Source organism: Mustela erminea, chromosome 17 (assembly GCF_009829155.1).
Source record: "Mustela erminea isolate mMusErm1 chromosome 17, mMusErm1.Pri, whole genome shotgun sequence".
NCBI classification, from domain to species: domain Eukaryota; kingdom Metazoa; phylum Chordata; class Mammalia; order Carnivora; family Mustelidae; genus Mustela; species Mustela erminea.
In genome coordinates, this window is record NC_045630.1 from 40,213,762 (window position 1) to 40,231,972 (window position 18,211).

The following is an 18,211-nucleotide window of genomic DNA, read 5'->3' on the forward strand; positions in this document are numbered from 1 at the left end:
TGACCAGGGTCCTCTGATCACCTTTTCTTATCAATCTGGCCTTAAAGTCAGTCCTGAAGTTCAATGTGAGGTTTGCCATACTTCCTTATCACTTGGAACATGTAAAATCAGAATAAAACAAGTTTACAAATGTTTGTACTAAAAATTAAAAAAAAAGAAAATTAGAGCTAGAAATAGGTGCTACATGGTAAAAGCAAAGAACACAAAATCTTTAGTCTGGACTCTGAGGGTCCGTCTCCGCCAAGCACATTGAAACCCCCGCTACTGTTGCCACATTGTCTGTTGGTGTGTTTTGGTCCTTAACACACTGCACACTGCATTTATCTCCTTTGGGTTCATCTTCCCCACTGGGTTATGGACCGACAAGTGTGTGGCAGCACACAGGTGTGTCAGTCCAATGTTAACTATTTTATAAAGACACAACAAGTTATTTCTAAAAATATATAAATATATATAAATATAAATATATAAAATATATAATAAACACAGGCAATTTAATTAAATAACTAAAGTGAATAATAAGCCTTTACATTGTCATTTAATGTATTTTTGTGAATTTTTTAGAATTTATTAATTCGACAAAAGTTAACATTCTAATACTACTTTGCTTACTTCATATTTAAGGGTTCAAATTTTCACAGATTTCTTTTACAACAGGCTTAAAAAATATAAAATACTTAAAAATCAAGGGACACCTGGGTGGCTCAGAGTCAGTTAAGCATCTGCCTTCAGCTCAGGCTGTATTCTCAGGGTCTTGGGATAGAGTCCTCCATGGGCTCCTTGCTCAACATGAAGCCTGCTTTCCCCTCTGCCTGCTGCTCCCCCTGCTTGTGCTCTTTCTCTGACAAACAAATAAATAAATAAAATCTTTTAAAAAAGAATATTTTAAAATCAATTTTCTGCCACTATAATGACCTACATTTTCCCTAAGTACTTTTTATTAAATCTATATATTTCACAAAGTTATTTTCCAACAATAACAACTTTTTGATTAAAGGTGGAAAGTCATCAGATTCAGAGGACAGATGATACATGATAATCCAAATGAAAGAAATTAAGCTCACTAAATAAGCCACATAATGAAGATAGATAAAATTTGGATTTATGTGCCTAGTAAATATTCTCTTCCTTAGACAAAACATCTTATTTTCTTAATTAATTGGACCCAAGATTATATCCACATTACAGAGAAAATGATGAGAAGATTTTCTGAAAGTTGGAAAGTGCAAAATAAGAAACAAAATTATTTTCTGAGCTTAGTTATTTATAACACTGTTGGAATGAACTCAAGAAGTTAGATACAGGTCACTTAATTTGTATCTGAAGTCAAAATGCCTCATTCAATTGCAGAATGGTTATTTTACAAGGCTGCTAGGAAACTGTCAACACTGTAATATGGGACAAATAAAATAAAGGAAATGGAATGGACAATGTTTAGTTAATAGCACAGTAAGTTCAAGTTTCTCATGTAAACTTTTAAAGGGTTTTAGATTTGATATACAAATTCAGTACTTAATATATAACCTAAAGTTTCAAATTTTAGATTTCTTTTTAAAAATTATTATTTATATAAAATGTAATATTTTCCCCAAACTTCATATAGATGTCCCAAATCTTCTACAATTTACTCCCAGTATGCCATAGAAGTATTACTATTTTCCATATAGCATATGGAAAAAAAGTTCATGAATCACTAGACAAATGTTTCTCAATGGTAGGAATGTAGCTTATTATTTAATCCATGCCTAAACCATCTACAACTCCTGAAATACACTAAATAGTCAATCAATATTTGATAAGTAAGTGTAATGAATAAATGAATGAAAAAACATATCATTTTATTTCTATGAAAAAGGTATTTCCAGTAAACATCAGCTTTGGACAGGTAGGGTTCCTTATTTTTTTTAACTATTTATTATGAAAATTTTTAAACATATAGTAAAGTAGAAAAAATGGTAACATAAATACCTGTATGTTCAATACCTAGATTCAGCATTTGATAACAACTGGTGAGATATTTTACTTATGTGTGTGTATATTTAATTAACTAATTAAGGCAAATTACATGAAATTTTGACACTATCTCTCCTGCCTCACCAAGCACCAAATATTTCCAGCTAAGTCACTGATAGGTGAAATGAACATCAGAATTAGAACGAAAGAGTTTTGTTTTCTTCACTTTTACCATATGTCATCATAGATATGTCTAATTATTTGACTTTTTCTCAGTACAAACAGCTGTACATTGTTTTATTCTAATTTTATATGTTTCAAATGACAGAGAAATATGACAAGCTTAGCCTGAGCTTTAGAATTTTAGGCACACATCCCACAAAAATAAGGGCTTTGTCTTATATAATGACAATATCATATTCAAATTTGACAAAATAGTAGTTACTATAATTATTTAATGTATAATACATATTAAAATATGCCAGTTATCCCAAATGTGAATTTTATAGATGACTATTCAAATTGAGATCCAATCAATGGCCTCAAACTACATTTTATTAAGTTCCCAAAGTCTTTTTATTTTTTATTTCAGCTTTAAAAGAGATGGAATTGACATATAAAATTGTAAGATATTTAATTGTGATATTGGATAACGGTAAGATATCATGGTGTTTTTATATATGTATACATTATGAAGGAATTCCTCCCACTGAGTTAATTAGCATTTTACCTCACATATTTATCTTTTTTGTGTGTGAAAACATTTAAGGGTCAGAAAATTGATTTTAAAATATTTTATATTCTCTACTTTTAAACCTACTATAAGAGAAATCCATGACAATTCAAACTCTTAAATGTGAGATAAGCAAAACAGAATTAGAACATAAATTTTTGTCAAATTAACAAATTCTAAAAAATTCACAAAATAAAAATATCATTTCATTCACCTACACTCTTGGAAAAGTTCAATTATACAGTATAGTGTTAGCACTATAGTCATTGTGTTTTCCATTAGAATATCAGAACTTAATCATTTTATAATTTTAAGTTGTACCCTTTCACCAACCTCTCTCTATTTTCCCCACTCTCTAGTCCCTGGAAAGTATCTTTCTATTCTGTCATCTGGTAAGTATGATTTTTTTTTTCTCTCTTAGATTCTACATATTAAGTGATACCATAGAGTATTTGGCTTTCTCTATCTAACTCAATTTGCTAAGCATCATGCCCTCAAGGTCCACTCATGTTGTTGTGTAGGTGTCAGGAATTCCTTCTTTCTCATGATTGAATAATATTCCACTGTATATATATTATTTGGTACTTTTGTAGTTTGTATTCAGATTTTTGTATTATATATGTAACACATATGAAACATAACGTCATAATATAATATGATTATATACAAGATACACACACACACACACACACACACACACACACACACATACCACATCTTCTTTGTCCATTTATCATTGACCAATGCTTAGGTTGTTTTCATATTTTAGATACTGTGAATAATGCTGTAATAAGCATGGGTGCAATTATCTCTTTGATATCTTATTTTATTTTTCATATACACCCCAAAGTGGGATTGCTGAGTTATATGGTAGTTCTATATTGAATTTTTTGAGGAATATCCACATTGTTTTTCATAGTTTCATTAATTTCCATTCCCACTAAGAATGCACACGGATTACCTTTTCTTCACATACCCACCAAAACTTATCTCTCATCTTTTTGATGACAGCCATTCCAAGAGGTGTGAGGTCATACCTCATTGTGCTTTCAATTTGCATTTCCGTTATGATTAGTGCTGTTGAGCATCTTTTCATGGACCTATTGGCCTTTTGCATGTCTTCTTTGGAAAAATGTCTATTCAGTTCCTCTGCTCATTTTTTATTTGGCTTGAGTGATTTTTGTTATCGCTGCTATTATTGTTTTGCTTTGTTTGCTATTGAGTTGTAGGAGTTATTTATATATTTTAGATATTAACCCCTCATGAGATAAATGATTTGAAAATATTTTCTCCCCTTCTCTCTTAGGTTGCCTTTTTATTGGATTGATGTTTTCCTTTCCTTTACAGAAGCCTTTTAGCTTAATACGGTCCCACATATTCATTTTTACTTTTGTTGTCTTTGTTTTTGGTGCCAAAACAAAAGATAAATAAGTACATCATTTTCAGGACTAATGCCAAATAGCTTACCTCTATGTTTCTTCTAGGAGTTTTATGTCTTCAGGTCATATGTTCAAGTCTTTAGTCAATTGTGAGTTGGCATTTATGGATGGTATAAAAAAGAGGTCCAGTTTCATTGTTCTACATGTGGCCATCCAGTATCTGCAACACCATTTATTTGAGAGATGGTCTTTCCCCATTGTACATTCATGGATTCCTTGTAGTAAAGTAATTGGTCATACATGTTGGGTTTATTTGTGTGGTCTCTATTCTGTACCATTGATTTCAGTATCTCTGTTATATCAATAACATACTGGCTTAATTAGTAGAGATTTGTATAATGGTTTGAAATCAGAAAGTGTGATGCTTCCCGCCATGTTCTTTCTCAAGATTGCTTTGGCTATTTGAGGTGCCTTAGGGCTCCAGATAAATTCTAGGATTTCTTTCCTTTTTTTTTTTTTTTCTGTGTAAAGAGAGTAGGCATTCTTGTCTTTTCCTGATATTAGAGAAAAACTTTCTACTTTTGCCATTAAGTATGATTTAGCTGTGGGCTTGTCATATATGGGCTTCAATCATGTTGAGTTACATTCCCTCTATAACCACTTTGTTGAGAACTTTTTATCATAAATGAATGTTAAATTTTGTTAAATGCATATTCTGAATCTATTGAGATGATCATATAATCTTTATTCTCATTTTGTTAACATGATGTATCACATTGATAAATTTGTTCATGTTGAACCACCCTTGCATTCCTGGAACAAATCCCACTTGATTATGGTGTATGGTCCTTTTAATATATTGTTGAGTTAATTTGCTAATGTTTTGTTAAGCATCCTTTCATCAATGTTCATCAGAGCTATTAGGCCATAACTGTCTTTTCTTGTAGTGTCTTTGTCTGGTTTGGTCACAGGATAATGCTGGCCTTATAAAACGATTTTGAAGGGGTTCCTTCTTATTCTATTTCTTGGAAAGTATTAATTCTTCTTCTAATGTTATTAATTCTTCTTCTAATTCTTCTAGTTCACAAGTGAACTCATCTGGTCCTGTACCCTTTTTGCTGTGAGGTTTTTCATTACTGATTCAGTCTCATTATTAGTAATCAGACTGCTCAAATTTTCTATTTCTTCATGGCTTGGTCTTAGAAGACTGAATGTTTCTAGTAATTTATCCATTTCTTCTTGGTTGTCCAATTTGTTGTTGCACAATTGTTCATAGCAGTCTCTTATGATGCTTTGTGTTTGTGTGGTATCAATTATGTCTTCTTTTTAACATTTTTAAGATGGCCAGTCTAGTGGTGATGAACTCCTTCAACTTTTGGTTATCTGCAAAACCTTCATCTCTTCTTCAGTCCTCAACAACTTTGCTAGGTAGAATATTCTTGATTGGCAGGTTTTTTTTCTTTCAGCACTTTGACTATAATAGGGCAAAACCTTCTGGCTTACCAAGTTTCTGCTGAAAAATTTGCTGATAAATATAGGAGTTCACTTCCTTTAAATTATAAGTTGTTTTTCTCTTGCTGTTTTTAAGTATCTTTCCTTTAACTTTTAACAATTTAATTACAATGTGTCTCAATGTGGGCCTGTTGGATTTATTTATCTTAACTGGAACTATCTTAAAAGAACTATCTGTTTCTTTCTTCAATTTAAGAAATTTTTCAACCATTATTTCTTTGCATAAGTTTTCTGCCCTTTTCACTCTCTCTTCTCCTTCTGCAAATCCTATCATGTGCATACTGGTCTGCTTGGTGGTATAAATCCTTTAAGCTATTGTCATTTTTCTTCATTTATTTATTTTTCACGTTATTGAATGTGGTTCAATTCCACTACCTGCTAATGTGATTGAATTCCACTACCTGCTAATCCTTTCTTCTGCTTGATCCAGTCTTTCACTACCATCTGCTTCTGAATTTTTATCTTATCCTTTTGTTTAGAACATATTCCTCTGTTTTTTTATTTTCCTTGACACTCTGTTGGTTTCTGTGAATTAGGTAAAACAGTCACCTCTTCCACTTTTGACAGAGTGGTCCCCTGTAGAAAATAAATATTACCTTCAACCCAGACCGAACTCTTGGTTATGTTTCAAAGCTTTGTGAATATCCATGATGGCTTCTTTGTTTTCAGTGGTTTCCAGTAGTTGAGGGTGTGCCAAGACCTGTCAGTGTCTCAGAAGAGAGACTCTCAGTTAACATCTAGACACAGTCTGATTAATAGCCAAACCCTCAGGCAGCAGCTTTTAGAATATGCAAATAGATCTCTTTTAGGGAAGGACTGGGAGCAGGGTGTTTCTGTTTCCTCTGTGCTGAATCCTGGGGGAATAACCACAGCAAGGTTGTGAAATCTTTAAGAAATATTTCTTTGTTATAGTTTTGTGGGTCTCAAGGGTACAAGCTCCATTGGCTTTCAAAATGAGGTGTTTTGGAGGACTGCCCATCAAGGGAAAGTCTTATAAGTTAAGGTTTAGATGTTGGGTCCAAACACTTTGCTCCTCCAAGAAAAGCCAGGAGTTGGAAGTTCATTCCTTATTTTATGTCACTGTGCCCAGGGGTGGGGTTCATGGTGAAATCATGTCTCAGTCTTTCCCATCTTTTTCAATGTGGACATTTTCTTATTCACCCAACGTGTAGGAGACACTCAGCTTCTGATTTATCTCAGAGAGATTTATTCCATGTGTTGTTGTAGCTTTAGGATGTCCAGGGGAGGAGATGTATTCAGGAGCCTTCTATGTCACAATATTGGAGTGGAGTCAAAAACCCCAAAGAGGTGACATCTTAAGGGTATTGGACCTATTAAAAACAATAACATTTATAGCATATTTATTTCTGAGAATCCTGTTAGTTTTCTAAAGTCAATTACTAATATTTCTGGTCTTTCTGTCACTCTTAAAAGATGTTGGTTATTGGGGCACCCGGGTGGCTCAGTGGCTAAGCCTCTGCCTTCAGCTCAGGTCATGATCTCAGAGTCCAGGGATCGAGCCCCACATCGGGCTCTCTGCTCAGCAGGGAGCTTGCTTCCCCTTCTCTCTCTGCCTGCCTCTCTGCCTACTTGTGATCTCTGTCTGTCAAATAAATAAATAAAATCTTAAAAAAAAAAAGATGTTGGTTATTATTTCAAATCACATTAAGCTTTCATTTCCTATCTTTCCACTAAATAAAGAAATAAACCTAGAACATTAACAATATTTTCTCAAACATAACTCAAAGAACATTGAAATATGTATTTGGAATGCAAGTAATTTTACTGCACTACTACTGAGCCATCAGATTTGAAAAGTACTGTCCTACAATGCACATAATAGCATATAAAAGTACTATATTTAGACAAACTATCATATAACAAAGCATAATAAACTCAGATCCTTCAAGTAGATGAATTAAATCCAATATAAAAAAGAAAAACAAGATTATAATTTGCCAAATAAATAATACACTTGATGTTAAAGCCCCAAATATACAAAGCATAGTTTAAACCACTAGACTGAGGATATGGATTTACCTGATGTTTTTAGCACAACAAAGTTTTTTATGATTTGCTAGTAAATGATATTTGACTTACGGGACCTTATTCTCTACCTACAAAGTAAAGAAGTTTTGAAGATTAAGTCAAAAATGGAAGTTATAGTAACTGTAAATGAAGTGCTTGCAATGAAAAGAGGAACCAGTAAGTGATAAGAGGTTAAGTCAAAAGAAAGCTACCAAGTGAGTTTATGCTGTGAATTTTGCAAGTTAGATTTATAATGAGATGGATAAGAGTAGATAAACCGGAATGCAAATTTCTTTTGTCCTGTCTAAAATCCATCACTGGTTTAAGAACTATCAATACCAAGTATGAAGACTTTTTGTCTTTTCTTTTTCTTTTTAATACTATAGATACTTTAGTCAGAAAAGCTTTTTGAAGGAATTAACTGAGTTACTCCTGATCGAGGACTCTTTTTGAATAAAATAATGCTAGAGACCCAAAATGTCAGCCATCTAGCTGCTTCTAAGATAAAGCATTCTTAGTGATTTGGCATAACTCACCAGAAACAGGAGACTTGAACCTGCAAGGAAAACAAGAAAAGGGCATTGTTGACCTGTATAAGAAAGTGCACGTATTCATATTCAAATGACACGGTAGATTAAACAGATGTCACTGAATCACGGATTTTGTAGAATGTCAATCTATTTTGGTGGAAATGAGGTCAGAGTTTCAGAATAGATTCTGAGTTTTATGAGCATAATCATGCTTCAGGTTTCTGAGCCTGCATCTGGGATAAACCTTCAGGATATTTCTGCATTATCATTATATACCTCATCAGTATGATCCAGTTTCAAATTAAGTACATACATCAAAAGCAAAATATTTTCTTAAGCAAAACAAAACAAAACATCAAGTCTCCCTTGAATTTGAGAAATGGCATTCTGAATTGCAAAGTGTTCTGACTGAACATGCCCATTAGTATTTTAAAATAAATTCAATCTCTTTTGTATTATCTTGAGAATGATTCTGTTCATTCACTGAGACCACAGCACCTACCATAGTCCCTGACACTGTTAAGCTCTCATGAAATGTCTTTGGAGTGAAAGAGTGAATAAATAAATCAATTCATATTAAATATATATTTTCCCTAACTAGATAAAAATTATTCAGTGACCAACTTTCTTTTCCTGTGTGTTGATTTAATTATTTTACCCATATTTTGAATAGTTTAAAAGTTATATAGCACTGTTATAAGCAAAAATATGCATCTGGGAAACATAATGTAAGTGTATAACCAAATAAAAAAGCATGGAATTCTTTAAAAAATTATTTACCTAAAAATATAGTCAATAACAAAAACTGTCTATAAGTAATGAAAATGACAGATTTTTTTTTTAAAGATTTTATTTATTTATTTGAGAGAGAGACAGGGAGAGAGCATGAGTGAGGAGACGGGCAGAGCGAGAAGCAGACTCCCCGTGGAGCTGGGAGCCCGATGCGGGACTCGAGCCCGGGAATCATAAACCTGAGCCGAAGGCAGTCGTCCAACCAACTGAGCCACCCAGATATTTTTAACTTTAAGTTTTGTCTTTGGTTTAGTGATTTAAATTACTGATTAATTTGGTTTGGTGTTTTAAATTACTGATATTTATTCTCTGCTTCTAAGAGAGGGAATCCATAGAAAAGATCATATATAGGAAGCCATAAACAGATTAAATGAAATAATTATTATCATAAATGTAATATTTTCATTTTTTTCTATTTTAGTTCATTATGTATCTTTTTTTAACCCTGGATTTCTGAAATAAAGTATCCCTCTTTAGTGCATGTATCTATATGTGTGTGTGTGTGTCTATTATATATTTAGTTGTAAATATATGTATGTATGTATCAGACATGTATATATACATATGCTTACCTCCCTATATATGTGTGTCACCGTTTTCCAAAGTATATTACAAAAAGATAACTTCTGTCTAAGACCTCGGAGTGGGTCCTTTCGAAACAGGATGACAATACCTAAGCTTATGAAAAGGTAATATTCTTATTAAATGCTCAAAAATTTAAATAAAATTTAGCAGTTCCATACACATAATAAAAAATCAGTATATTGGCTTAGGCTGGGAACAACTCTGTATAACTTGCCATTAATAGATTATGCTAGAGTGTTACAACATTCCAAAAATTTTAAATGACTCTAATTTATCACCACTGCAGCTGTTTCACCTGGGCCTTATAATGGGATTAGAATCTGACTTGGAATTTGTTTTGTTTTGTTCTGTTTTTTGGTAGGAGTCAACTGTAAGTAAAATCACAGCAACCTCTGACTGTTGAGATATATTTTTAATGGGGTAAACATGAGATATTTAACAAAGAAAGAGGATGGAACAGTTGTGGGGGTAGGCCAGTACCAAAGAATTCTTAGCAGGAATAAAATGCCTTGGCCATGTGCAAATAAATTCACCAGCAACGGGCTTCTGTTTAAACCAAGAAAATATTCTGTGTGGGATTTTTTTTTTTAAAGCATACAATTTTTGCAGAGAGTAATACAATGCAGAAAAATATGAATTAATTCATCTTTGCCACATATAGCTATCTGTAAAGAATGAAAAAAAGAAAGGGTAAAGGCTTGAAAACAATGAAAGCTTGGTAAACTAAGATATGATAGGAATTAGTTTATATTAAACTAATATGCCTCCAAATCTTTCCTGTAAGTTATTTGTCAGCACCCCGTCCCTTTCCCAGAATATGCACTTTGAAATGAAAAACAAGCAGTGCCTGGGTGGCTCAGCTGGTTTGGTCATGATCCTGGGACCCTAGGATCCAGCCCTATGTCCAGGTCCCGCTCTTTGCTCAGCGGGGAGCCTGCTTCTCTCTCTCCCTCTGCCTGAGGCTCCCCCACTTGTGTGTGTGCACACATTCTCTCTCCCCCTCTCTGTCATATGAATAAATAATATCTTTTAAAAAATAATAATAAAATTAAAAACAAGAGGTATATACTGTGTTGGGGACATACAGCTACAAAAAATTTCTGAAAGAGAATACACTTTCTTAAGAGAATAACTCACACTTGAGTGATTCAGGGATTCCCCATTACTCAAAATAAGGTGCCAGAGGAAGTATAACCAAGAGGATATGATGGAAGACTTTATATTCCACCAATGGGAGTTCTAGACGAACCAACTGAGCAGCTTGGACAAGTTATCTACCTTCTCAGTGCTTAGTGTCCTTATCTGCTAAATGAGGATACTAATAATCCTACTGCAGGCTTGTAAGGATGAAATGAGATAATTACCACCATGAGCCGAGCATATGCTTGTCATAGAATAAGTAACCAGTAAGTGCTCTTTTTACTATGGCGGAAGGCTGAAGAGAAGTGATGGGTTTTCTTACTGAATACCTTATAACCACTTCTCTAACTAGCTGGGCACCATAGGCAAATCTATTATCTTCTCTTTTTCTTCGGTTTGGAAGAATTTTATACAAACTAGAGTTATTGAGATAATCAAATGAAATGATATATCTAAAACTGAATTAGAAAATTTCAAGTACTCTACTACATTATTATCTAGTACATTATCTATTGCATTATTATCTCACAGTCAATGCCCACTGCCCTGCAATTTAAGTTACCTGGGATTAAATTTAAGGAATAGAAATTGAAAAATAGGAAGTGACTCTTTAAAGATGAATATGAGAAAGACTCTAGGTAAATGCTGAGTTATAGATGTCTTATTTCTCAAAAGATCTTTCTAAATAACTACTTTTGTTTGAAATGAAATTTATTTGGAATGCATAGACATAGTCCCTATATATCCTGACTTATGCTTTTCTTGAGGTTACAGAAAATATGTTAGATTCCATATAACTAACAGGCTGATATTTTCTTTCTCGGATCAATTTACGCAGCTTTCCTGTTTTCTAAGGTAATGAGGAAAAGAGCATGAATTATTTCACATCTGCAGGTAACATTAAGTTGCTGAATTAGTTTCAATCTCCTACCCACCAAGCCCCTTATCAGACTTGCACACAAGTAAAAAATGAGCTTAAATTTAGATTTGTTCTCTTTCATTCTCTTTTCACATGAGGATGTTAAGAGGCAATGTAAGAATCAAGTAAGAGAGTAAAATACTAGTGTTCAAATATTTCTGAAACAGAGCAATTAGCCCCTAAATAATTTAGAATGTGTTATCTTTATTTATTGTTTTATTTTATTGCACTTTATTTATTTTGTGTTTACATTATAAAAGGTTTAAAAATGATAAAGACCTAACCTCAGTATAAAAGAGAGAGTATACTTAGATAATACATATTGTTTTCTCAAGTGTTCAAGTAAAAGCTATTGATGCTTGAATCAGCCATATTTCTGCATTATAGATATTTATATAGCTCAGTGCTGTGTTCTTTATAAGAAAAGGAATTAAAACTTCAAAAGAAGCTTGATCTGGGAGCTTGTAATTCAAGCTTCTTGGGACAAAAAGTTTGCACTCTGTGCCCATTTTTTACTTTAAATGAAAATACATATTTTCCCAACATGCCATTTCAGTTCCACAAAAAGAGGCAGTCAGGACACTTTATGGTGAAGTATTTAAAAAGGACCTTGAACATTAGCCAAAAAAATGCCTTTAAACTCTCTTAAAACAACTCAGATCTAGGACTTTATTTGCTCATTAGGCTTGTAAGGGGCTCAGGCAGACTTTTATAAAGAAAGAAAAATTCCTTTCTAGGTTATGACTCTAATAGCTTTGTGAATTATTTTAAAACAAAAGCAAGAGCAAGAGGGATTCATGGTTTTGAAAATAGCGCTGGAAAGACAGGTATCATACTTTGAAAGAGAGAATTCGGTACGAATATGGAAAGAAATTAAATTGACATAAATAAAACATACTGAATAGAAAAAAAAAAAAAGTGCTTTTCTCAGACAGTGAATTAAAAGTAAATCCCCCAGAGACTCTTTGTATGACCAGAACTACACAAGACCTGCATGTAGATCTGGAGGGCCAGAAGTGGGACAGGGCCAGTTAGTTCTTGGCAGCAACCATTAGCACTGACTATTCCTTGAAGTCAGCATGCTGTTCCAGGTAATGAATACAAAGGGATTCCATGGTTGCTCTGAGATGAAGAAAAGATCCCCATGGGCTGAGTCCAGTACCATGGCTTTGCTCACTCTTGATTCAATGCTTCAACTCAATACATTCAAGTTCTTTCTATGTTAAAGCTAACTTAAATGTTACTTATTGATTGAAAACTTTACTATTTTCCCTACAGAGCATTAGCCCCTGCCTAAAAAGTCTTCCTTCAATTTGCTTGTATCTCTATATAGTGTACTTCATTAAACTGTCAAGGCCTTTATGGCCTGGGCCTGTGTTTTCATCATTTTCATATCACAGAGAACCTAATATATTAATGTACATAGAATAAATACACATTTTGGTCTGATTCCACTAAATGAATTCAACCCAAATTCAGATAGGATAGAATGTCACATAATGAAATATTTAAATGAAGTCCGTTGAGGATGAGGACTTCTGTGCCTTATTCAGTCATGTATCCCCAATTCTTAAAGTTATGTCTGGCCTATAGGAGGAAATCTGTAAGGGGTTTGTTTTGGTTTGGTTTGATTTTGAGTGAATGCCATTTAATGTGTGTATAATATTTATCTAAGTTTTCCTGTGTGCAGTCAGAACTTGGTTCTAAAAGAAGATGCTGTAGGAATGGAATATGGTGCTTATTCCCAAGAAGTTCAATAGTCTTAGAGTTGATACACATGACAAAGAGCAGAAATACTATGGCGATGGAAGATAACAAATACTGGGAATCAAATCCTGAGGTATTTGCCATGAAAAGAAAGAGAGTCAGGTAGAGATAATAATACATGATTTTCTGAAGGGAGTCCCAACATGTCCTAACTCCACACACCAGAGCTTAAAGAAAATGAAAGAGAATTAAAGGAAAGAAAAAGAATGAGATCAGGAAGACAAAAGAATGTAAATATGATCAAACCTACAGAATGAGAACCTAGAGTACCACTGCGATGTAGATGGTTTGAATAAATTAGGAACTAAAAAGAACATGTGTGATTGGGTAATTCTTTGTTCACATTGTTGAAGAGACAGTAGGATTAAGCTTGCTATTGGATAATTCAAAGTTTTTGGAGAAGCTGAAAGCAATATTCAAAGAATTATTATTTCAGGGATTTTATCTAAATCCTAAAATACTCTCTAAAATAATCAAAAATGGCCCCCATGCACGAGAGTCTAGTAAATTTGTAACCAGTGGTAAAATTAATGGAAAAATATGACAAACCCACACAAGTGGGAGCAGTAAGGGCTCAGATTTTTTTTTTTTTTTTTTTTTTTTTTGACAGACGGAGATTACAAGCAGACAGAGAGGCAGGCAGAGAGAGAGGGAAGCAGGCTCCCGGCTGAGCAGAGAGCCTGATGTGGGGCTCGATCCCAGGACCCTGGGATCATGACCTGAGCCGGAGGCAGAGGCTTTAACACACTGAGCCACCCAGGCGCCCCGGGCTCAGATATTTTTTAAAAAATGAAGGATTGGGTCATCTCTCCAGACAAAGAATACTGACAACTTGAGAATTTTTTTGAAGGCAAATAGATCATGAAGTCAGTGAAGAAAAAAAATATAAATATCACCTATAACCTTTCATTAGTTGCAGAAATAAAGACTTTACTTATTCATTGCAGAGATAAAGATTTTATTTATTTATTTGATAGACAGAGATCACAAGTAGGCAGAGAGGCAGGCAGAAAGAGAGGGGGGGAAGCAGTTTCCCTGCTGAGCCGAGAGCCAGATACAGGGCTCCATCCCAGGACCCTGGGATCATGACCTGAGCGGAAGTCAGAGGCTTTAACCCACTGAGCCACTCAGGCGCCCCTACCCAATATCTTTCTGAAGAAATCATTTCTTGATTTAAAACAACATAATTATAAGCTAAAGTTACCTGAAAGCATCAAATCAATGTAAAGAAACAAATTTTTAGATGGAAATAGCTTTCCAGGACTAAGTAGAATTTTATCATAAAAATTCATAATGTGAATTTAAAAATAGAAAGTCCCAAAATCTCCAGAGGAAGAGAGAGAACAGAGAAAAGTCACCTTTAAAGGGACAAGAACCAGACTGACATTAGTCTTCTCACTATGAGAAGCACTACAAGAATGCAAAAAAACACTAACACCACTACCAACAAAACAGTCTTCAAGTTACTCAAGGTAAATGATCATGAGTATAGAATTCTATTCCTGGGCAAAGAATCAATCAGTTTCTGAGGGCAATAGGAAGACATTTTAAAGCAATCAGCGTTCCATAAACTTACCTCCCACACATTATTTCTTAGGAAATCACTTAAAAATGTATTCAAGAAAATTAAGCTAAAATGTAGAAGGAAAAATACTGGGAATATAAGAATAGGAGAGAGCACTTAGGCAAGAAGTTAGTGAGCCTTAAGATTTTAAGGAAGAAGAATTGAGTAAATTTTAGGGAAAAAAAAAAAAAGAAAAGAATCAAGGTTCTAGATAACTTTAGAGGTACACTGAAAAAAGTATAATGTCTTCTATCAACCAACAGGAAGAAAGCAATGAAAACCCCTGGAAGTAAAGGAAATTTAAAATCCTATGTTTAGAAACTAAAATATGGAATTAATTTAAAGAAGAAAAGAAAATTCATTTGCATTGAGCATTAGGCAGAATCTCAACTGCAGAGGGATGATGACATTAGACAGAGAAGGTGTTGTGTTCCTAGCATACTACCTGACTTCGCAGTGAACAAAATTTATCTAGACATACTATTATGGAAATACACATCTAGTCACAGTAATCTAAACACTATTTTTATTTTCAGCATGTAACTTCTAGAGTCAGCACAGAACCAAGAGATTGAAACTTAAGTGTAGTTTCAGAACAGAATGAAAGTTTTAAGTTCTTAAAAATGTGGAAAAAATTATAGATGCCTGAAAATGGAAGTAAAATGTAGAGAGGTGTAATGAGCTGAATGGTGGTCTCCCAAATGGTATGTTCACGTCATATTTCCTGGAAGCTCTGAACATTATCTTATATAGGAAAAAAATGTGTTTAAATTAAGGGTTTGGGGGAGGGGAAGCATATCCTAGATTATGTGAACAGGTCTGAAAGTGCCATCACACATATCCTTATAAAAGGGAGACAAAGAAAGTTAAGAGACAGAAGAGAAGAGGCAATGTGACTATGTAGGCAAAGACAGTACTGATGCACCACAGCTAAGGGACACTCAGAGATGCCAGAAGGCAAGAAATGGATTCTCCAGTGGAGCTCTCAGAGGGAGTTCATCCTTGTTGATACTTTAATTCTGAGTTCTGGCCTCCAGAACTGTGAAAGGGAAAAACTTTCTGTTGTTTCAAGGCACCAAGTTTGTAGCTAGTTTGTTACAATAAGAGGAAACAAAGGTAGGTGGAGAAACTTGTACTTTGATGTAAATCAGACCTAAATGTCATATGTTTAATCAAGAAAATAATATTTCACACACACACACATACATACACACATGTACACAATCAAACAACATTGAAAGTGAGAAGTGGGGGAGGGTACCTTGGTGGCTCAGTGGATTAACCATCTGCCTTCATATCAGGTCATGATCCTGAAGTTCCAAGCCTTCAGCTCAGGTCATGATCCCAGGGTCCTGGGATCAAGTCCCGCATCAGGCTCCTTGCTCAGTGGGGAGCCTGCTTCTCCCTCTGCCTCTGCCTGCCACTGTCCATGCTTGTGCACTCTCTCTCTGACACATAAATAAATAAAATCTTAAAAAAAAAAAAAAAGAAAAGAAAAGAAAGAAAGAACAAGTGCTGGCAGGAGTATGGAAAAAAAGGTAACCCTTGTGTACTGCTGGTGGAAATGTAAATTGGTACAACTACTACAGACAGCAGTATGGAGGTTCCTCAAAAAAATTAAAAATGAAAATATGCTCCAGTAATTCCACTTCTGGGTATATGTCCAAGGAAAATGAAAACACTAACTTGAAAAGATATATGCAACCCATGTTCATTGCAGCATTATTTACAATAGCCAAGAGATGGGCACAAACTAAGTGTCCTTCAATGGATGAATGGATAAATAAGCTGTGGTATAAATATATATACAGTAGAATGCTATTCAGCCATAAAGAAAGAATAAAATCTAGCCATTTGTGGTAACATGAATGGACTTTGGAGAAATTATGCTAAGTAAAAGAAGTCAGACATAGAAAGACAAATACATATGATCTCTCATATATGGAATCTAAATAAATCAACAAATTTTAAAAACCAAGGTCAAAGATACAGTGAACTCACTGGTGATTGTTAGAGGTGGAGCATGGGGGAGGGGGAAAAATGGATAAGCCCTTTGGTTTTGTTTAAATAAACTGCAGTTTTGAAAAGGGAAAAAAATTAATATACTTAAGTATGTAGGTTAATGTGGCCTAATATACAGTCTTTAAGGTAATTAAGGAAAAGCAAGTTACAGAAAATCCATATAATATGATTTCATTTATTATTAAATATCAAATTAGAAAATGTGTACATGTGTGTAAATGTAAATTAATATATGTAAAATATATATTTAAGTTAATAGAAAAAATATTCTGTAAAAATATCCCCCAAACGATCAAGTTTGTGTTGTAGTATGCCATGACACAGGGTGGCATAGTCAGGATGAAATAATGGGTGATTTCCAAGACTTTTCCCAAATTTAGTACTTCTTAGATATGAAAATGCATTTCTTTTTTTTTTTTTAAGGTTTTATTTATTTATTTATTTGAGACTGAGAACAAGCTGTGGGGAGGGAGAGGGACAAGCAGACTCCACACCGATTGTGAAGTCCAACACAGAGCTCTATTTCATGACCCTACGATCACAACCTGAACTGAAATCAAGAATCAAATGTGCTTAACCCCCTGAGCTACCCAGGCATCCTTCATTTTTTGTTATTTGTGGAAAAAAAAATATGTAAAGATAAGAACTAAAAATCAAGAAATAAAAATTAAGAAGACAGATAAACTTTGTAACAACTTTGACCTTCGTCTAATCTGGTAAGAGGACCCCTTTACAAGCTCACCTCCAATGATGACATGACGTCTGCTACCATTTGTTGAGCACTAACTCCAATCCAAGCAGAAATATGTATAATATTAGTTAATTCCCACAAAACATTATATAAATGGATTACAACCCTCACTTTACAGATGAGAAAACTGAGTTTTAGAAAAGTTAAGTAAATTATCTAGAATCATACATACACCTTGTAAGTGGAAGAAAAAGTATTAAGGCCCAGACTGGATGCAATACCCTTTCTTTTTTCACTGTGCTGTGTTGCAAAACATAGTAATCACTTTGTGGGGGAGGGCATGTATATGAAGCAGACTTCACTTCAGAAAATCTGAAGCTTTTCATTAGCTACAAAAATGTAGACAGGACCAACAGTTACTGATATTGCTAACATATGAGCACTAAGAAAATATATAGAGGTAAGGAAAGAAATCAAAAAGAGGTTAAGAATTTATATTTTGCTAAAAATCAATATGTATATTCCCATATTCAAGAAGCGAAGCTCAAAATTGTTTTATTTTTGTCTGACCATTTACTTATAATCTTGGGGGAACT

At 34.0% G+C, this 18,211-nt stretch overlaps 1 long non-coding RNA gene across 1 annotated transcript; it reads right to left on the minus strand.

Moving 5' to 3' along the window:
- Positions 1 to 6,831: 6,831 nt before the first annotated feature.
- Positions 6,832 to 18,004, minus strand: LOC116576302. Its single transcript, XR_004280105.1, has 3 exons — positions 17,941 to 18,004; positions 8,142 to 8,161; positions 6,832 to 6,908 (listed from the first exon to the last, which is right to left on the minus strand). It is a non-coding gene; the product is annotated as an uncharacterized LOC116576302 (long non-coding RNA).
- Positions 18,005 to 18,211: the final 207 nt, after the last annotated feature.